This window comes from Lissotriton helveticus, chromosome 6, assembly GCF_964261635.1.
Source record: "Lissotriton helveticus chromosome 6, aLisHel1.1, whole genome shotgun sequence".
Lineage (NCBI taxonomy): Eukaryota > Metazoa > Chordata > Amphibia > Caudata > Salamandridae > Lissotriton > Lissotriton helveticus.
Genome location: NC_136067.1, coordinates 323743457 through 323765758, shown reverse-complemented (window position 1 = coordinate 323765758; position 22302 = coordinate 323743457).

Sequence of the window (22302 nt, the reverse complement as noted above, 5' to 3'; positions counted from 1 at the left end):
GCTCACTCTGCTTTCACCCAAGAAATACAGACACAGGCCATGATGATGCAGACTCGCAGTACTTTAAGCAGTACATGCAAGTGGGGATCTGAATGTCTTACTTTTCTATAGGGGTGGCACTGCCACTGCCCATACTTCTTCCACTCAGCGTCTGCTCTACTACATCATACACCTCTGCTATCGACGAGGAGGATAAAGAAGATAACATCCAGGCTTCGAAAGTACGTCTATGATTCTTCTTGATGTCTCAAATGTACCAACATTTATTTTTGTCAAAAACCAACTAACACCCTTTTCATTATATTTTGGAAAGCGCTGTCTTCTTATGTTGAATTGCATTCAACAAAACCATTCTTTACAGTCATAAATATTAAGACTCGCTCGTCCTTCGTTTCACCCTTCTTTAACTTTTCGTTCTTCACATCCCTAAACTTCATCTGATATGACTTGGCTTCACAAATCACAATAAAAATTGGCCAGCTGAGTTGAAGTGAAATAGAGGGGGCCATTGGTTACCATAGAAGTACCGCAGCTAATGCTATTAAAAGTCAAGGTTGACTGTCTTCTACGTGATAGTCCAAAAAGTAGTTCTAAATTAGTAAATGTTCTTGACAGTACAGTGTACTTATACTAGTGTACTGTGTACTACTGTACAGTACATCATACACTCCTTTGCGAGGCTACTCAAAAAAAATTCAATAAGTAAGGAGTATATTAACTTACCACCGTCCGCCGCCGCTGAGTCTTCCCCCCCAGCTCCTCCTGTTGGCGCCGCCCCATCCTGAGTGGACCCCTCCTCACTGCTGGCCCCGGCACTGGTTGTCATCGGTGCCGCGTCAGATGTTGTGACGTCTAGGAAAAACATGTCATATTTTCAGATGCCATACACAACCCCCTATTTTGTCTTGTAATGGAAGAAAATGTTACATAACACTTTTTTTTATTACTGGGATTGAAAAAAAGTAACGGTTTTGGGGAGGGTGTTAACCTTTTATATGCTTATTCCATTAAATGCTACACTTGCTCTTATGACAACTGATGAATGCTTGCTTAACGGGCACCATTTTTCTCATTACAGAAAGAAGATTCCATTGCCCTTCTGCCAGACAATTCTCCAACTACTAGTAAGTCATCACCAGCAGTACTGTGTTTTCATTTCTTAATTGAAAATAAAACTTTAAAACTAACAAACACTGTGTGGTTTTTGTTTACGAGTGAGTGAGCGGAAAGGTTTGAACAACTGCACTTGGCAGTCATGTTTCAGTGACTCAGATAGGCCGGGACTCGGAGGTAGTCTTCTTCTGTTCTTCTGGGCCGTAAAAATCATTGGTCAGACATTCTAGATAGTCGGTCAGGGGATTGGGGGTTCAACTTCTGTTCGGACTGAGGTATGTCAAAAGACGAACTGCACCTATCATCTTGTCCATACTTCTTTGTGTGCAGAATAGTCCCTGAAACACTAGCGGTATGGGATGTGCTCCTCTTAAATCAAAAAGGACACTGCTACCTTTTACTTGGTGTAAACAATTACATTTTGTTGTTGCAAATTGTCAAAGCACTTACATTAAGAAGACTGGAATAGACAGCAAGGGCAACCCAGAGGACTACACTCAGTGCCTAGAGCTATTGCTGTATCAGAGTTTTGTTTCACACCATTTGCCGAATGGGCAAGCTTAGCTACCTACACAGAACGACTCATAATTGTAAATAGTAGTAGCACAGAGAGTGATGGTAGAGGCAGGATAAGAATGTAGAAAGTAGTCTACATTAGAAGAAGATCCAAGACTATTTTGTAAAACATAGAATTATTAGGAACCAGTTTATAATAAATAGGGGCTGTAAAAGTTAGGGAAGTATAAGTATAAAGATAACAATAAGACAACTTACTGGGGCCAGCAGAAGAGCCTGGAAGGGACTGCTCCTGTCCAACTTCTGCCACCGGAGTCTCTGTTGCCGCCGTCCCCTTGCACCTGGGAGTTGCTTCTGGTGATCATGAAATAAAGAAACACAAGATGGATGATTGTTTTTTGGGAAATATTTGATTTCTTTGTACTCAATCTAAAATTATGTCGGGGAAACAAATTAACATCAATTGCATCTGATCTGGTCAACTAAGAAGATAGTAGTACAGTATTGCAGGATTCGCAGACCGTCTAATAGGAAAGTTATGTAATTCACTAACTACATCAACAACAAAAAGGTTCTACTACGACTGCCATCACTCAGCAGCACGAGACGTCGCGTGACAGACACAGTCCGTCATCATGATTGCAGACCACTAACAAATGTCCTAGAACAAGTAATAAATAGTATACTCAACGTATCAATCCACCACTATCTCTTCAAAGTGGCAGCAGCAGGAGTACAAAGAAGGACTAGACTTGAGTCTACTGTCTCTAGCATTACGTAGTAATGCTCTCAAATGACTAAAAAGTTTCAAAAAAGTAAGCATAGTAGCAGCCAATAACCAGGCGAGCACCTGCAATAACAGAAGCTATTTAACATTAATTTACCTGCAATGTAATCTAATCAGCAGCATTCGTACTCGTCAGAAAAAAAATAGATTAGCAATATAACAGAGCAGAAGGAAAAAAAGTAGTTATTAAATAGCTACTTACCAAGCCCAGGGATCTCCACACCAGGTCATGCTCCCGGTCCAAGATGTCACTCCACCGGTGCGTCACTTGGTGGTAGGTGCGCCGGACCCCAGACTCCTTATGCATGCGCCCAGAGCTGGCGACGCTCCCGGAGGCCGTAACCGGAAGCAATCCGCCCACCTGCTGCCACGGTCTTAGGGAGGTGGATCTGGACAAAAACCAGCAAGGCGGCCACCTCCACCGCAGAAAAGATCTCCCTGGGCTGCACTTCCTCCCCCCTCCAACGCCCGCAAGGGAGCCGGGTACGTGGGGCTGGGCCCTTCCCCTTGCCCTTGTTGCCTCCCTTAGCCATGGTCCTGGGCACAAGAAGAAGGAAAGAAGAATAGGTGTGAAAAAAAATAAGAGAGAGAGCAAAAGAAATAAAGTAGGTAATAAAGTAACAAAAACTTTAAAAAACCACAAAATATAGATGTAGGAAATTGAAAAGAGAGATAATAAGCAAAAAAAAACAAAAAAAGTTCAGAAAAACATAGGATTGCAAAGATGTAAGGTGGATAGAAAGGTAACATGCCCAAAACCATAGCAGTGAATGAAAAACAAGATGGCCGCGCCCATAGAGGACCGCGTGGGTGAGTTCGCGCGATATTTCCCCCGCGAGCACGCAAAAACGCCCACGAATACGTAATCGCGCGCCGCATGGAACGCGAACTTGAAACGAGCGGCCGGAAAACGGAAACACATCACGCAAACAAGATGGCAGCGCCTGTACATGACCTCATGGGCAACCTCGGAGTCGGTGCGCTGCAAGCGGCCCGCGAAGAAGCAAAAAACCGTCCGAACACGCAAAAAAAATAGGAGAGCAATCAGCAAATTCGCACCAAATTAATTAAAAAAAAATAGTTACTAAGTTAGCTTCAACAGGAAGCACTAATAGATGCTCGAGCACCTGCTTTATTTTATCTATTAGTGCTTCTTGATGAAGCTAACTTAGTAACTATTTTAGAATGGCGCTGGCAGCTTGCCGGCGCCATTCTAAAATAAAACAGTAGTGGGGCAGAGGGCAGAAGGTCACAGAGTGGGGCAGAAGGGTACAGCAACGAGTGGGGCAGAGGGCAGAATGGCACAAAACGATTGGGGAAAGGGGCACAAGGGCACAACAACGAGTGGGGCAAAGGGCAGAATGGCACAAAAACGAGTGGGGCAAGGGGCACAAGGGCACAACAACGAGTGGGGCAGAGGGCAGAATGGCACAAAAACGAGTGGGGCAAGGGGCACAAGGGCATTACAACGAGTGGGGCAAAGGGCAGAATGGCACAAAAACGAGTGGGGCAAGGGGCACAAGGGCACAACAACGAGTGGGGCAGAGGGCAGAATGGCACAAAAACGAGTGGGGCAAGGGGCACAAGGGCACAACAACGAGTGGGACAAAGGGCAGAATGGCACAAAATCGAGTGGGGCAAGGGGCACAAGGGCACAACAACGAGTGGGGCGGAGGGCAGAATGGCACAAAAATGAGTGGGGCAATGGGCACAAGGGCACAACAACGAGTGGGGCAGAGGGCAGAATGGCACAAAAACGAGTGGGGCAAGGAGCACAAGGGCACAACAACGAGTGGGGCAAAGGGCATAATGGCACAAAAACGAGTGGGGCAAGGGGCACCAGGGCACAACAGCGAGTGGGGCAGAGGGCAGAATGGCACAAAAACGAGTGGGGCAAGGGGTACAAGGGCACAACAACGAGTGGGGCAGAGGGCAGAATGGCACAAGAACGAGTGGGGCAAGGCGCACAAGGGCACAACAACGAGTGGGACAAAGGGCAGAATGGCACAAAAACGAGTGGGGCAAGGGGCACAAGGGCACAACAACGAGTGGGGCAGAGGGCAGATTGGCACAAAAACGAGTGAGGCAAGGGGCAAAAGGGCACAACAACGAGTGGGGCAAAGGGCAGAATGGCACAAAAACTAGTAGGGCAAGGGGCACAAGGGCACAACAACGAGTGGGGCAGAGGGCAGAATGGCACAAAAACAAGTGGGGCAAGGGGCACAAGGGCACAACAACGAGTGGGGCAAAGGGCAGAATGGCACAAAAACGAGTGGGGCAAGGGGCACAAGGGCACAACAACGAGTGGGGCAGAGGGCAGAAGGGCACAAGAACGAGTGGGGCAAAGGGCAGAATGGCACAAAAACGAGTGGGGCAAGGGGCACAAGGGCACAACAACGAGTGGGGCAGAGGGCAGAATGGCACAAAAACGAGTGGGGCAATGGGCACAAGGGCACAACAACGAGTGGGGCAGAGGGCAGAATGGCACAAAAACAAGTGGGGCAAGGGGCACAAGGGCACAACAACGAGTGGGGCAGAGGGCAGAATGGCACAAAAACGAGTGGGGCAAGGGGCACAAGGGCACAACAACGAGTGAGGCAGAGTGCAGAATGGCACAAAAACGAGTGGGGCAGAGGGCAGAAGGGCACAAAAACGAGTGGGGCAGAGGGCAGAAGGGCACAAAAAAAACTAGAGGGTGGCAGTGATGAACCAGAGGGCGCATCGCGGTCTCGCACAAAAAAAACCCTGCAAACACGCAAAGCACCCCGTGAACACACAAAGCACCCCGCGAACACGCCATGAGCCCCGCGAACACGCAAAAACAAAAAAATCCGCATATTCGCACAAATTCGCGAATTTTGCAGATCGCGAATTCGCAAATCCGCAAATTCGCGGATCGCGAATTCGCAAAATTCGCCCATGCTTACTGGAGTCACGCGTTTGTGGTCACCACAGGCTGAAGCTGCAACGTGAAGAGTCGGGTCCACCAGAACTTCACGTTGGCTGTCATCGCAGGCGGCAGGATGCCCGCGTGAACGGGCCCATTAGCGATTGTGAAGAGCCACAACTTCAGCATTTCTCCTTTTTGTCACAGGAGGAGCTCTGCTAAAGCCAGCCAAGGGTCCAGAACCTGGGGCGGTACCTCTTGTGAATCAGAAATGCACTCCAGCAGAGGTCAGCAGGGCTTAGGCAGGCCCAGTTGCAGGTCTAGTGCAGCAGGCCAACTAGGAAGTTGCAGGGAGGTCTCTGGAGCTTGCTGTGTCCCTGTAGCTCAGAACAGGGGGTCAGCCATCTGGAGTTCTCTGCCTGGGATGAAGCGAGCAGCTCGTCTTCCTTCACAGAGAACAGGGTTGTCCTCAAGAAAGCAGGGCAGTTCTCTTGCCGTAGGGCAGTCCTTCTGTAGTATCCACAGGTCCAGAAGTGTATCAAGGGTTGGTCTGAGGGTAAAATATTTATACCTGGTACTAGCTTTGAGATGGGAGAAATTTCTAGACTTCCCCCTGCAACTGGTTCTAATATTTCTTTCCTTCCTCTGCACAAGCCCCAAGATGTCATGGGTGACAAAAGCGTGATTTTAAGTTCTTTGTGAGTGTGCTGAGGCAGCACCTTTGAAATATAAGTGGGGCACGGAACAGCCCCACCCCATCATGCCAACTCCTATTTCCCCTTTGTTATACTGCCTGGGATGAATACACAAAGGAAACTGCCAACTACACCTAGTCATGTGATGGAGGATAAAGGCTGCAGGTACCAAATTGTTTGGAAAAAAGTGCCAACTTCCTAAAAGTCGCATTTTCAGATTTGTGACTTACAATCTGACTTTACAATTAAAGAGGATATTAATTCACAACCCATTAGAGACCAAAAATGATGTTTCTACATGTCTTCAAACAAGTTATCACTTAATAAATGTAATAAGGTAATCCAATGTTATTCCTGCAGAGAGGGCCAAGTCCAATACAACTCTTCTCCAGCCAAAAGCCAGGGGAAACTAACCAATACCTTGATGAACGTCTCTGCTTACGGGATAGAACATGAACAATGGACCTCTACTGCAGTGGTACTTGTCAGTTCTATGCCCCACTGAACTCAGTTGGATACCATTGTCAACACTTTCCTGAGTCGCTGGACTGGGTCATGGGGAACCCTTCTCCTCAATTGTGGACCCCTTGAATCAGACATCTGTTTCCTTCCCAAGGAAAGCTATGTGCATAAGGACAGCAACCCACAGAGGTCACTGATGACTGTCAGTATCAAGAGCCAGTCCCTAGACCATCTACTACCAGGTGGAGGCTCCATGTGGAGGCCTTAAGCGAGCATCACTTCTAGCCTTGGGACTGGCAAGTTGTTCCCAAACTGCTCTGCAGGGTTCTCTGAATTTTGGGGGTTTCTCAGAGTGGGGGCAACAGCCCTGTGTGTTAGGCACCCTACTTTCACTCTCCCTCCCACCAGTCTAAGGATGGCATCCTGCTACTGGTCTTTCAGCCCAGAGTTTGCATCCTGAGGCTGAACATGTGCCTGGCAAGCCAGGACTTCCATGAGGGAATCATTCTGCCACATGTTCCTCCATCTGGGCCTCTGTACCCTCCATTGGAGAAGTGTGGCTCAATGGTTAGAGCGGCAGACCCTGATGCAGAGGTCTGGCCCGGGACCAGGGTTCAATTTCTGCCTTGGCTGGTCTCGGCGGATCTTGGGCTCATAATTCCTCGGACCTGATTTCTCGTCTCGGTGCCTACTCTAAGCATGGGTCCCACGCTGCAACTCTGGGCAATAGCTTGCTTAGTCTCCACAACGGCCCCCTACAGCGCTAGGGTTGCCTGGTTGCACCCTGGGGATGCCCAGGAGTGGACATTTCACGGGGAAAAACCAGGAAGGGTTTCCTAGCGGTATGAGTACAGCGCCAGGACACTCAGGAGTATCATTGCGCTTTACAAGTACGGCTACATTTACATTTGGAAGTGGTACCCCCCAAAAACCTAGCTTTCATGGTGCCCTGTGCGGCTGCGCCTCCCAGCTCTTCTAACATAGCTTCCAGCTCTTTTCCCAGAATAGGCATCTGAGGATTAACTATGAACATCCTGTGAGTCACCTCTCCACCCCATTCCAGTGACACCAGAGCCAATGGGTGGAAGAAGTCCTACCTACAGGCCTGCGTTAACCTACACACCGGTCCGGTGTACTGCTCAAGCATTTCCACTACCATGGTCTGGCCAGTCTGGTGTCTCTCAGAGAGGTGACAGGGATTACTATTCAATGTGACCTGGTGGAAGTGACAGCATCCACCCTCAGGAATCACAAGCCTACCCGCCCAGCTTAGGGAGAATAGGGCCTTTTCTATCACCTGCCCCCGGGGACTACTAGCCGCTAAGGCCCTATTGCCACCTCCTTAGAAATCCTACCAGTGACTGGTTTCTTAGGACAGACAGACTCTCCCTGCTTGTGTCCTAACTCGAGAATCAAAACACTGGGGCTGACATGTGGGCACCCTGTGCCACTGCCCACCAGAACCTCCTAGTTGTTTCTCACAAGGGGCATTGGAACCCCCCCCATTATTTTGATGCTTGTTGGTGTCATCATTGACCTCCCCCTCACTCTTCTGGGGGAACCTGAACCCCGCTTCTTGTGGTCACTCCCAGGCACCTTCTTGTGGACCCTGGTGCTGATGCAGTGCCTCTTTAGCAAGCTCCCTGGGGTCATTGAGCTTAGTATCCACTAGGTGTTGGCGCAGCTCCATAACACAATTGCTGATCATGTGCTCTCTGCCAAACAATTGTATAGCCCTTTGTAATTATTCGCCACAGCGCCATTCATCCAACCATCTAGTTTCTTGCACACATAGTCCACAAAATTGGGGCAACTTCTGACTGTGCCTAAAAGTCCACCAGTACATTTTAGAGATAAGCCCATGCTGCTTAATATGTGTGCCCTTCATGAATGAATACCTCATCCTATCCCCATTTCCCAAGGGGTGACAGTGCATCCTCGCTTAATTGAAACTTCTCCTCCATTCCTCCTCAGGGACTCATTGCATCTCTAGGGCAACGTCACATGCCTCAATCCACGTATCTATGTTGTGCCCTACAACAAGGTCCTTGGGGATGTGGATCCTCCTGTCTCTACTATCCACAGGGATATCAATGACACCATTGCTCCTGGCCTCTGTGACCTGCCTGGATTTTAGATTAAGCTCCTGTTTACTCACTTCATGTGCAAACAGGATTTTGTTTCCCTCCAGTTCCTCTCCTCAAGGGGCCTCAGGGCACCAGCCTCCTCTGTCACCCTATTTGCAGCAGCCTCCACATTGGCTGCTTCTCTTTCCATCCCATGTTTGGCCAGCTGCAGCCTGAGCTCCATCTCTGCTCTCCTGCCATCCAGCTCCTCTGGGGGCAGATTGTTGGAAGAGATGCTGCTGCTTGCCCATGATCTCGCAGCAGACCTCACTCCTGTGGGTCCTCCTATCTCCTCTGGAGCCATGATCAGGGGGTTGCCATCCTCCCCCTCCATTTCTTTCTTCTGCTTCTCCTCTTCTCCCACCTCCTCATCCTACTCCTGTGTCATAGCCTGTAACTGGTGGAACTCCTTCCTGCCCTGAGGGCCTTCTGCAATTCTTGCTTCATGGAGCTCATAATTTCTAGAAGCCCCCTTACCCTCCAGAGCTCAGCCACAGTGTAGCTATCCAGGTTGTTGAGCTCACATTCCATGCTTGGACTGGTGCACAAAATCAGATGGAATAGAAGTGAATTTGGAAAAAGCAAAAGGGGTCACTCAAGGAGAATTTGAAAAGAGGTTGAATCTGGTATCAGATTATTTAAATGTGGTTTAAGTGCTACAGAAAATCATTGAATAGCACTGCATATATGTCATGAATCCCACAGCTGCCACTTTTTATTGGGAGTGAAAACCCTTCTCAAGCATCTACCAAAATCCCTGTCAGATTGACCCACAAACGTCTCTAAACTAACCTGTGATTAACCCTCTCGTAGCTTGGTACAAAACCAGTCAGGTTTTTAACTTAGAGGCAATGTGTAAAGTTTTTAAGCAGCACAAAAACAGTAATAAAGTGAAAATCCTATCCAAATTTAGAAAAATAGAGTAAAATTTAATATATAAAATAAGACAAAAATTACAACAAATCAAATCGGTCGAACTTGAGATATGTAATTTCAAAGATTTAGGTACGTATAGTGCCCAAAAGTTCAAAGCGTTACTCATGTTTATCTGGCCGGCTAAACCGGTGGAAAGTCACAAGTCAGGCAGACTGCAATAGAGCATGAGCTGGATACACGGACCAGGTTAGTCCCACTGAATAAGATACCTTCTCAAAAGTCTGACACGAATAGTCCAGTTCATGTTATGTGAATTTGTAAAGCGTAGCTAATCACCCGTGTGGGTACCCGAGTAGGGCAGACCAGAGGGGAGTAGGAAGAAATCAGGCTTCTTTGTCTGGAAGAGCCATGTCTTGAAGTTTCTTCAGAAGTCCATGAGGGAGAGTGAAGTCCTGAAGTGTTTCGGGAGGTTGTTCCAGGGCGCAGATCGAAGGTGTGCATTGGTGGAATTGAGGCGTGGTTAAGGTAAGCTGGATCAATGTTGTGGAGACCTTCGTAGGCATGGGTGAGTAGCCTGAACTTACATCTTCCCTGGACTGGGAGCCAGCGGAGATTGTTGAGGTGTGGAGAGATGTGTTTATTTTGCTCGATGTTCAGGAGGAGTCTGGCGGCGGCGTTGTGGACGGTTTGGAGTCGGCATAGGACATGGGCTGGGATTCCAACATAGAGGGCATTTCTGTTTTCATGTCCACTTGTGATAAGTGCCTGGGTGACTGTTTGTCTGGTGTTCAGTGGGATCTACTTCAAAATCGTGCGTACCATACGCAGGGCGTGGAAGCATCATAAGGAGATGACGTTGATCTGTCTGCTCATGGAGAGTTTGGTGTCCAGAATGATCCCGAGGTTCTTGGCATGGACCAGAGGGGTGGGTGGGGGCCCAAGTTCCGAGGGCTACCAAGAGGTGTCCCAGGGGGAGTAGTTGTTAAAGAAAGTTAGGACTTCTGTGTTGAGCTAGAGACAGCTGTTTCTCATACAGGCAGTGACATTGCTCATGCAGTTGGTGAAGTTGTTTTGGTGGTGCTAGTTGAGTCAGTAAGGGAGAGGATGAGCTGTGTGTCATCAGCGTAGGAAACCATGTTGATGCTGTGGGCTCTGACGATGTCCGCAAGGGGTGTCATGTAGACGTTGAAAAGTGTTGGCCTGAGGGAAAATCCTTGAAGGACTCTGCAGATGAGTTTTCTAGGTTCTGAGGCTTAGGGGGGAAGTTTAACTCACTGAGTTCTGCCCATGAGGAAGGAGGATATCCACTTGAGGGCTGGTCCCAAGATACCCAAGTGCTGAAGCTGTCTGATGAGTGACTTGTGGGAGACCATATCAAAGGCTCCTTTGTCGAGGATGCTTCTGATGTCACCGGTGGCCAAAATGAGGGTTGTCTCTGTGCTGTGGTTGGTGTTAAAGCCTGATTGAGAACTGCCTAGCAGTGGATGGAGTTCAGGTGGTCTGTGAGTTGGGTATAGATGGCTTTCTCAATGACTTTAGCTCGTAAAGGCACGAGCGAGATGGGTCTGTAGCGCTGAGGGTGTTTGAGGTCCGCTGTTGGCTTCTTCAATAGGGTGTTGACTTCTACAATTTTCCAGCAAGATGGAAAGGTGGACGGTGCTAATGGAGTTGTTGATGATAGCAATGAGCATGTGGGAGATGATGGTTCTTCCAAGGTTGTATATGAAGTGGAAGTATGGGTATGACGGGGCTCCTGACTGGATGATATTTATCAGGGCGGTGGATTCTTTGTTCGAGAGGGGCTTCCAGTTGCTTAGCTGCTGCTGGGTGATAAAGGAGGTCTCCGGCACATTGGCGGAGTTCGTGTTGGTATGCTATGGGTCGATAGTGGATTTCATGGTGGAGGAGGCTGCGAGGAGAAGGGACAACATCGCAGATGGTCACCGCTGTAGCACGAAGATCCTCTTGAGTACCACTGATGGTCATTGCCGGAGCCTGGTGTTGGAGGTCATCGCAGGCTGTCAAAGTTGTAGTGTAAAATGAAGATCTTGCCTTGCCGGTCATTGCTGGTGGCTGCTGTAGCCCGATGAATTAGGCCCTCTAGAGCTTCTAATTGGTGGTTGTGATGGACCGCAAGATCTTTACACAAACTGACCTGTTCACATTTGAGAAGAGCAAAACGTCAGGATTTTCCTTTTTTTTAGAGAAGACGCTCAACTGATGCCAGCCAAGGGTCCAGGACTTGTGGAGGCACCTCTCGGGAATCAGGAACTCACTTCAGTACTGACCAGCAGGGCTCAGGCATGCCCAGTTGAAGGTCCAGGCAGGTCCAGTACAGAAGGTCAGCTGGGCAGTTTTAGGGAGGCCTTTGGAGCATTTTGGGTCCCTGTAGCTCAGAACATGAGGTCAGCCACCTGACCCTTGGAGTCACTCTCCCTGTTCCCTTCATCCCACTGCCTTGGATGGAGGGAGCACATGAAGTCTTCCCTCTGAGAGAGCAGGATATTTGTCTGGCAGCAGGGCAGTCTTTTTTCTGTAGTATTCACAGGTCCAATAGTGTACTGAAGAGTTGATCTGAGGGTCCAATATTTGTACCTAGTGCCAGCTTTGAACTGAAAGATATTTCAAGACTTTCCCCCACATCTGGTTCTGGAATTCCCTTCTTCCCCTGCACAGGTCGCAAGAAGTCTGGAGTGACAAGTTTGATGTCAAGTTCTTTGTGAGTGCGATGAGGCAGCCCCTTTGAAATGTAAGTGTGGCAGGGAACACCTCTGCAACTCCTATACTGGAAGGATGACATATGCCAACATCAAGTCCCCCTCTGTTACACTGCATGGGAGGAATATACAATGGCCAACTAAACCTAGTCCTGTGACCCAGGACAAAAGCTGCAGGCACCAAATGGTTAGGACAAGAAAATGCCAAATTTCTAAAAGTAGCATTTTCAGGATTGTGACTTGAAATCTGACGTTACCATTAAAGAGGGTTTTAAATTGCAACTAGCTTACCCGTCGCGCGTTGCTGCGATCCCAGGAGAAAGGAAATTTATGGAAACTTGTTATGATAACATTCAATTTACATTGTGTCATTTTTATTGAAACGTATTCATTTTAATATGGAAAACATTTTAAAGTGTTGTTTTAATTCTGTTTATTTATTCAAGTGCTTGTGGATACACGTTATTTTTTGTTTTTCCGTCTGGTGCGTACACCAATAAATCAGAAGGTTTTCCGATGTGGCCACATACAGTTGTCCATGTGATAAGCACGGATTCCCCAAATCTAGTCCACACACTTGCAGCGATTGTCCTTGTGCTTTGTTGATGGTCATTGCAAAAGCGAGTCACACCGGAAACTGTAAACGTAGCGTACACGAATAAATCAGAAGGTTTTCCGATGCGTGAGCTGCCCACATACAGTTGTCCATGTGAGAATCACGGATTCTCCAAATCTAGTCCAAACACTTGCAGCGATTGTCCTTGTGCTTTGTTGATGATCATTGCAAAAGCGAGTCGCACCGTAAACTGTAAACGTTCAGTATTGGAAAGATTGTGAGGGCACTGGGTGGCTGGGGGCCGATATTTAACACATTTTTCTTTTTTTTTGTCAGAAACCTTCACGGGAGTGTACTCAACAACTTCCCAAAGTATCATGCCGATCGGATGAACGGTGTAGTAATGCATAAAGGATAAACGGACATACTTTGGTTTATATATATATATAGATAAGAGACCTAACATGACTTTTCTATCTGTCCCCAGCAACCGTTATCACTTATTAAATGTAAACAGGTAACCCAATGTTATCCTATAGGAGAGGTAGGTCTTGCAGTAATAAAAAACTGAATTTAAGATTTTTTCCCTACCAAGACATGCAAAACTGAAATGTATATGTACAACGTTTTAAATACACTGCACCCTGCCCTAATGGCTGTTTAGGTCCTACCCTGGGGTGACGTATATGTAATAAAAAGGAAGGTTTTGGCCTGGCATAATGTTTATTTTACTACAAGCTAGTCCACCAAAGGTGACCTACACCCAGATCACACTACTATATACCTACGGCTACAACAGTAATCAATCCTCATACACATTTCAGCTATGCACATTTCTAGAGAGAGTGGTAAACATGTTTCTGTACATGATTTATTCTAAACATTTCAATTACAGATTTATGATACAAATGTTACACCACACTTGTAAATGAAAGTTGCTGTAAGAATCATTATGAAAGACTGAAAGTTAACATTTTTTAGAAGAAGACATCTTGAGATTTAGGTAAAAAGCAGTATACAGTGAGAACAGCAGAAGATTGCGAAGAGTAAGGAAGATTTAGAAAAATTCAGAAAATACATGCAGAAAAAGATGTAAAAAGGCATATTGCGTGACTGTAATCCATCCAATAGTGAGGCAGAAACCAGGCATAAAGCAGATACGCTCATGTACAACCTCCACGGTAGGCCTATTGGTAACCCTCACTTTAAAACAACCATGGATCAATCCATGCACACCAGCTATGAATTTATAACGAATGAAGCCCCAGAAATTGAAGACATGAGTCCCAAAAAAAAAAACAATGGTAGATGTACAGGAGAAGTCCTAGTTACTAATGTGACTATGATACTCAGCAGGCATCTTGATGAAAACATAAAGTCATGTCATGTATCTATAGTACACCTCATAGTCAGTCCAAGCAAAAAGGGGATGAAAAACTGATATACTTGTGTGCAACCTCATTAGTAGACCATGGGATGACCTTTACTTTAAAACACCTGTAAATTAAAGCCCGACCATGACAGCATACATGCCAGAAAAAACTAGAAGCTAACGTGCAAATGAAGGGCTAATAATTAATGTAACTACGAAACCCAGCGTGCATTGCGATGAGAACATGTAATGATAGATGCACTTACTGTCAACTGCATTCGAAACCAGTAAAATCTGGAAAAGTCCTACCATGGATAAGCAACGTGTAGTGGCTGTTATTATTATTATTGTTTTTATGGTTACAGAACCATAAAAACAGTGGTTAATGACTTATTAGTAAATGTGTGATGTTTGAAGTTGCTTGAACTTACAACTGTAGTATTCTGACAGTCACTATTTTATTATATGTGTGTTTTTGGCTTACTTTGACTGCATCTTAGAATTGGAATTCTATGATGCAGTCATTCCATTTCATTTGAGTGTTCCCCTCTGGTTGATAGGTGAGGAGCAGTTTATATCTGGCTTCTCATTCTGACAGGCAGAGGTGGTCGTGGTTCTTGGATTTACTTTACTTCTGAAGAATAAACTTACTTTTTCTACATTTTAAACTTGGAGGATTCGTCTTGGACTGTTGGTTATACCCCTTACTACAATTTGATACCAGGAGTTGGGCAACCAACACATTTATTGGAGGTTATAAGAACCACCGGGCAATGGGGGTTTGTGGAGCAGCCGAGCGTAGGGAGGTCGGCCCCAGGGGCAGATTGAGAGGGGCTGGGTTGGACAGGTGCCTGCCATTTTCTAAGTTTTGGGCCCCTCAGAATACAGCCCAATTATAGCCCAACTACAAGGGCCTGAGAAGGTCGCTCCCAGCCACCATTTTAGGTTTGGTAACCTGGTGGCTGGGAGCTGTGGTAGTGTAAGTAGGTGGCGGGCCATTATGGGCCATGGCAGCGCTGTAAGCGCGAACAAAGGGAAGGTAAAGAAAAGAGGTCTGTCAGCTTTGGGACCTGAGGCAAATGAGACCGGGGTCTCTGGAGCTGCAGGGAAAGGAGCACAGGCTCCGTTCTTGATGACGCATGGAGGAGGAGGAAGACATGTATCAGCGCGGTGCTGATATATTGCACACGCTTGTGGTATATTGCAGGCTGGGAATGGGGAAGGGGAGGCTGGGCCCAATTTTGAGGCAAGTAATGCCTCCAAGGTAGTTGGCAGGTCACAAGGGGACATGTATTAGTGTGGTGCTGATTTCATTGCACGTTCTCATGGTGTATCTCAGGCTGGGAGTGGGGAGTGGAAGGCCAGGCCCAAGTTTGAGGTGAGTAACGCCTCCAAGGTAGTTGACAGGACACCCCTGGTTGGGGATTTAGAAGGGGATGAAGGAGAGGCCAAGGGGGGTTGGGTGGATTTTGCTGCAGGAGGGGTGGTGATTCTGATCTACATGGGGGTTGATGAGCTTAGAAGCTCAGATGAAGAGGAAGAGGACGATATCCCTGGGGATTGGGAGCCTACAGGGTGCACTCAGGCTTGGGAGGGATTGGATATTTTCACCTCATGGAATGAGGAGGTGAGGGGCCTAGATAGGGTGGACCAACTATATGTATATCTGGCTCGGGGGGTCACTGGCAGAGCAGAAGGGGTACAAGAGTCAGGAACGGAGGGGCCAGGGCAGAACCTGGTGCAGGGCCCGGCATCTGTGTGCATCGCTGCCATGCTGGACTGGAGTGGGGAGGAAGAGGGAGTGGTCAGTGACAGCGAAGTGGGAAGGGGATCAAAAGATGGACTAGGATGGGCGGAAAGTAGTTTACGTGTAGGTAAAAAGAGGAGAATAGAGCAGGGGGTGTTGCATAGGCCCTGCACACCAGACCAGACATTTATTTTTTATTTTTTAGGTGGAGAAGCAACGGGGAGTGACGGACCCGGCAAAGCTGGTATCGGCTTGCTGGCACCGAGGAGAAGGGAGGGTGGAGCCTACAGCGGCGCGCCCGTTACCAATGAGGGACCCCATCATGGACAGCATTAGTAGGCCCGAACAACCTCGCTGGCCGAAATACCCGACAGACCGTGACGGTCCACAGGGAAGGAGAACAAGACCAAACGGACAGTAGGGCCGGTGGAATACCGGCGGGTGCAGTCAGCATCACCAGAAGCAGGGAGAAAGGGGTCCAGTATGGACACCAGGGTGGAGACACATAGTGAATGGCATCAAGGGATAGGGCGTGGAGAGATAGATTTTGATGAGGAAAGCCTTGAATAAGGCAAGTTACGTGAGGAAGAAGACAGGGATTGGGAGGACAGATTAACGTGTCTACTAGTGAGAACCCTCGGAAGTAATGGTTGCTCTTCAAGCCATTACGGGGGGTAGAGCCCAGTGTATCAATAGTATTCCTGCAGATGTTTTTCTATATGACAGGGAAAAGTGGTGCAGGTATATAAAACTGCTATCAAATGGTCTGGCCCAGGGTGCCCCCATTCCTGATTCATGGAAGGGGGCTGAGATTATACCAGTCCACAAGATGGGGGACAGATTGCAGCCTGCAAATTATCGGCCCGTTAGTCTTATTGATTCGATCCAAAAGGTGGTGGCACGGTTGCCCTGGGGAAGGTACAGGAATGGGTCGACGACAACAGTATCTTACCTCCTCATCAGGCTAGTTTTCGGGCCCATGTTAGTACAGTGGATCAAGTTTTAAGATTTATTCTGATATACTGGTGGACAGTGGTGTTAGGTAAAGGCAGTATGTACGCAGTTTTTGTGGATTTAAAATCGGCCTTTGATTTAGTTTCCCGTAGTAAATTATCAGAGGTGCTGCAGGATCTGGGTATGCCGGTCAATCTGCTAGTTTTCTTAATGCGCCTGCACAAGAGCAATTTTGCCCATATACGTTGGGGCGCACAAGGGGAAATCACAGAGCCATTTAGAGTGGAAAAGAGAGTGCGCAAAGGGTGCGTCTTGGCACCCACGTTGTTCTCCCTTTTTATTAATGAGGCAGCTAAATTCTTTGCCCAAACACCTACTGATGCCCCCACCCTTGCTGGCTCCAAGGTTACAATTCTTATGTTTGCTGATGACACCCTCATCATTTCCAAGAATCCCAGTGGATTACAACGTGCATTGGCCTTGTTTGAAGATTTGTGTGACATTAGAGGGCTTAAGATTAATGCTGATAAAACAAAACTTATGTCTTTTAACAAACACTGATCATACAGGGGAATATCATGATGGAGGGGGTGGCTTTAGAGGAGGTAGATGTGTTTACATACTTAGGCGTCATCATGGAGAAAAGAATGAAATGGAATCCCCATATTGATAGGATGGCACTAAAACATAGGCAATTAGTGGGTGCCTTAAGTAAATAATTGCACCTGTCTTTGACCAACCTGTAAGCTCTGTGTTACAGATTTAAAAAGTTAAGGTGAATAGCTCAGTTTTATATGGTTCAGAGTTGTGGGGGGGTTGGAAACCTTGTACAACTAACTACTGCTGAAAATAAGTTATTTTGTGCAACCTCCATCCTCCATTAAAAGCACACCCTCCCTCCCAATGCTTAATGACATGAGAAGGCACTCTGTGGCAGTTCGGCCCCCTTTCTGAGGATATGACTATTTGGTTGGTGGGGCACTCGTTCATGAAGTGGGCACAAATTCAGGCCCGCCAGAGCTATTTTCCGCAAAAATCCAGGTTTTAATGAACATCTTTTTAAAGAGGTGTGGAAAGGGAAAGGGTGTATGTGCTGGAAGGAGGTAGTTCCTTGTTTGAATAGTTTGATGGTGGGCGGCAAGTGCCCGGACATCTTGGTGATACATTTAGGAGAGAATTACTTATGTAAGGAAAAGGGTTTTGTTTTGATGCGAAACATGAAAGTGATTTAGCTTTAATTAAAGAACAGTGGGCAGGTTGTTTTGTTTTGTAGACTGAATTTGTTTGTTGTAGAGTTTGGCGTGGGGCACTTTACCCAGGCACAGTGGATAGGGCCAGACTGAAACTTAATATTGAGATGGCACGTTTTTGTAGAGGATTGGGGTTTGGTAGGATTTCACATAAAGAGATTCGTTTTGACACAGTTGAATTTTTCAGAGGAGATGGAGTACACCTTTCCAGGATTGGTATGGATTTATACCTCCTAGAAGTAATGGAGGTTTTGCCCAGGACCCTAAATGTGCACGGTCATGCAGGCAGGAACCCAGTGGGGGTAGATAGGAAGGGGGTGCAGAAGAAAGAGTGTGAGGTAAACCCCACCCCCTTATTCTGGGTGGCAGAGTTTTGAAAAGTTTGCCAGGGTTGGTAGAGGTTTTTGGTTAAGCATTGAAAGTTGTGAGCAGGGGCAGGGAAAGGGTAGGCAGGTAGTTTAAGTTTCAGTTGTAGACATTTTTGTTATTTACAGTTTCAGAAAGGCAAGTATGGGAGATTGGTTTTATAGTAAGGCAAATTCTTTAACTGCAATACATAGTAATGTTGTTGATATGTTAATGGCAGGGTGGGGGCATGTTTGAGAACACCGCGGTCACACTTATCCTCGGCATTCCACGACACAAACACATCACTCAACACCTACACTGGGAGATGTGTCACTTTGTAAAGCCCTACACCACATTATACCTGCGTCAAGTATAATGTATGCAGAGTCCTCGTTCCCACGCCGGAAAGCCTAGTGGATGTGACGCAGTAAAATCTACAAGATTTCACTGAGCCACATACAGGACGCCACCTGGAGCAGGCATAAGGAGCAACGCAGTGTATTAGGAATAGGCCTCCCCATGCATTGCTGGAGGTGTGTCATGCTTGTGGCACGACTCCAGAAATGTGTGACTTATGCGCCGACAGATGAGTCAAGATTTCTGACGAATCTGTCAATCCTTGCACCATGGTGCACCGTATTGTAAATGTTGAGATATTTGCCTCTAGGTGTAACTCAGGTGGTACCAGAGACCTAGATTGGGAGGACAGGCTTTTTCTGTGGTTACAGCTCAGGAATGGAACAGATTGCCACCCGAGTTACACCTCGAGCCAAATATCTCAACATGTTGCTCCATTTGTTTACATAGGCTTTGCCTGGAGCCATTGACTATGTGAGTTACTGTATTTTATTTATTTATTTTTATTTATAAAGTTTTATAAAGCGCAAACTTGACCCCGAAGGATATCAGAGCGCTTATAGTTTGCTAGCACCAAGACACCCTTGCAGGCTCTATAAAACTAATAAATAAATAATAACTAAACTGTAGGAAGAATGTATAGGGTGTTTTCCATTCAATGGTTCAATGGGTTGCTTGTAGAACACTTTTGCAATGATTTGTTGTTCTTTCAGAGAAAGATCTTTGTTTAATCATAGGCCAATATTCTTTGGCTTGTGTTTCAGCAATATTATATTATTCTACAATGCACTAGCAGAAACAGGTGTAGGACATGATGTTCTTACAGATGGTTCAGAAGTGGAGTGTTCAATGGCCTTTAAATAGCATATCATTGGATCAAGAAACGTTTGTCTTGATATCTTGAAGTCACTGTTTAAGGCACTTGGGCATTTTTCACATATAATGTGCATAGGTAATTGGGACTGAATATCTGAAAAGGTATTTAAAATCTAGGTTTTTAGTACTGCAATGCTATCTGCTAGAATGAAGGGCTAAGTAAAAGATGTGGTGTTGAATCAAAGGAGAGAGTGAGGACTAGATAAGCTAGTCCGGATCCCCACTATTATATGTCAAAAATCAAAGAGGACTAGCTAAGTTACATGAGAAAGGGACTCAATGGAGTACGTGTGTCGACAAACCAGTAGGTTTTTTCAAAAAGCCCTCACCCACCAACCTAGTTGGTGGCATGCTTCATCATCGGGCCCACCACAGTGACACCTAATGTGCCCCGGGTGTGCTTCAATGCCAGATTACTGCGGAGCTGGTATACTTGCTGAGTGTGCAGTGTAGTGAGTGTGAAGGTGAAAATTAAAAAACCATACAGGTGGTCCCAGTACCCGAGGGTAAAACAATATTTTAATTTACTGGGCCCCTGTTGGTATATTAAAAGGCAGACGGACGTGTTGGAGTATGGATTATGACCTCCAGCGTCCTGTGTGGTCTACATGTTTCAGCCTGGCCTTTTTTAATTTGAAACAGGCTTTCCTCAGGACCAAGTGAGTATGTGTAAGGGTGAATTTAAATAAATAAACTAAATTATAGTGAGTGTGTTTATTTTTTGCTGTGTGTAGCACTCCCTAAGGTGCTGTATGGGTGAGAGGGGGGATCCCTCTCGCTTTGCTACATATAACATGAAGGGGACACAGACAGACGTACAGAGTAGAGTCACATTAGCATTATTTTGCAAGTTTAGCCGTCATTCGGCCGTCTTATAAGGTGAGTGAACGAACTATGTATGGCTAAAGTGTGGTCTTGTCAGTGACAGGACCTATGTGGTTTTTTATCTAGAAGCCGGTTGTAGTGGTGGGCTAGAAAAGCGAATTTTTTCAATGTGAGGTTCAGGTAAGTAAAAGAACATTATCCTCACACAGTCTTTTTCTGTACAAAGCCTCCTGGCAGAGAAAAAGACCGAAATTGCCGGTCTGGTTCCTCCTTGGACCTGTCGTCCTTCTGCGGTGCCCGAATGTGAAAGGAGGGCCTTGCCGGTCGTGTTTATATAGCCTCGTTAATCGTTTACACCTGTGTAAGTGTAGAAACAAAGGGAGGGGTGCGGTCGCGCAAAACGCCATGTCATTGCAGCTGGGCACCTGCGCGATGGTGTAGTGGCACTCGCCGGGCGCATGCGCATTAGTTTGCTGACTCCTGCGCATGTGCGAAGGAGTTCTGAGAGCCTGAGGAACCCACCCTCACCTGTGTCACCACGTATAATACTGTATCAAATCAGGTCTCCAACATCATCAATAGAAATTGGAGGATCATAAACTCAGGCAGCAGAAATTGGGAGAAAATTCGGTTTTCTAGCCCACCACTACAACCGGCTTCTAGATAAAAAACCACATAGGTCCTGTCACTGACACTGACAAGACCACACTTTAGCCATACATAGTTCGTTCACTCACCTTATAAGACGGCCGAATGACGGCTAAACTTGCAAAATAATGCTAATGTGACTCTACTCTGTACGTCTGTCTGTGTCCCCTTCATGTTATATGTAGCAAAGCGAGAGGGATCCCCCCTCTCACCCATACAGCACCTTAGGGAGTGCTACACATAGCAAAAAATAAACACACTCACTATAATTTAGTTTATTTATTTAAATTCACCCTTACACATACTCACTTGGTCCTGAGGAAAGCCTGTTTCAAATTAAAAAAGGCCAGGCTGAAACATGTAGACCACACAGGACGCTGGAGGTCATAATCCATACTCCAACACGTCCGTCTGCCTTTTAATATACCAACAGGGGCCCAGTAAATTAAAATATTGTTTTACCCTCAGGTACTGGGACCACCTGTATGGTTTTTTAATTTTCACCTTCACACTCACTACACTGCACACTCAGCAAGTATACCAGCTCCGCAGTAATCTGGCGTTGAAGCACACCCGGGGCACATTAGGTGTCACTGTGGTGGGCCCGATGATGAAGCATGCCACCAACTAGGTTGGTGGGTGAGGGCTTTTTGAAAAAACCTACTGGTTTGTCGACACACGTACTCCATTGAGTCCCTCATGTAACTTAGCTAGTCCTCTTTGATTTTTGACATATAATAGTGGGGATCCGGACTAGCTTATCTAGTCCTCACTCTCTCCTTTGATTCAACAATATTAGGCAGCGCACAGCTGCGAGAGTTCTACTTCCAACGGCAATATGGCAGAAAATATCGGCCTCACTTTCACTGAAGATGATGTCAGTGAAATTCTATCCGACCCATCCCTCCTAGCAGACTTCAACATCTCCACGACCATTGCACAGACAACTGATTGGGATACATTAACTGAGAAGAAAAGGAACAGAATACGAACCATCTTACATGGCGTAATTCTAGCACAATACTTACGCACAAACACTGCCCCAAAAGGTCTCATAGTCACCAACGCCCCTAGAATTTTCCTGGATGACACAACTTTTAGAAAGGATTGGGCCCAGATCGCCTGGCATTGCACCAGGGACTGGCTCATCTTGATCATTAAAACCGCCAAACGACTCTCAGACGCAATCA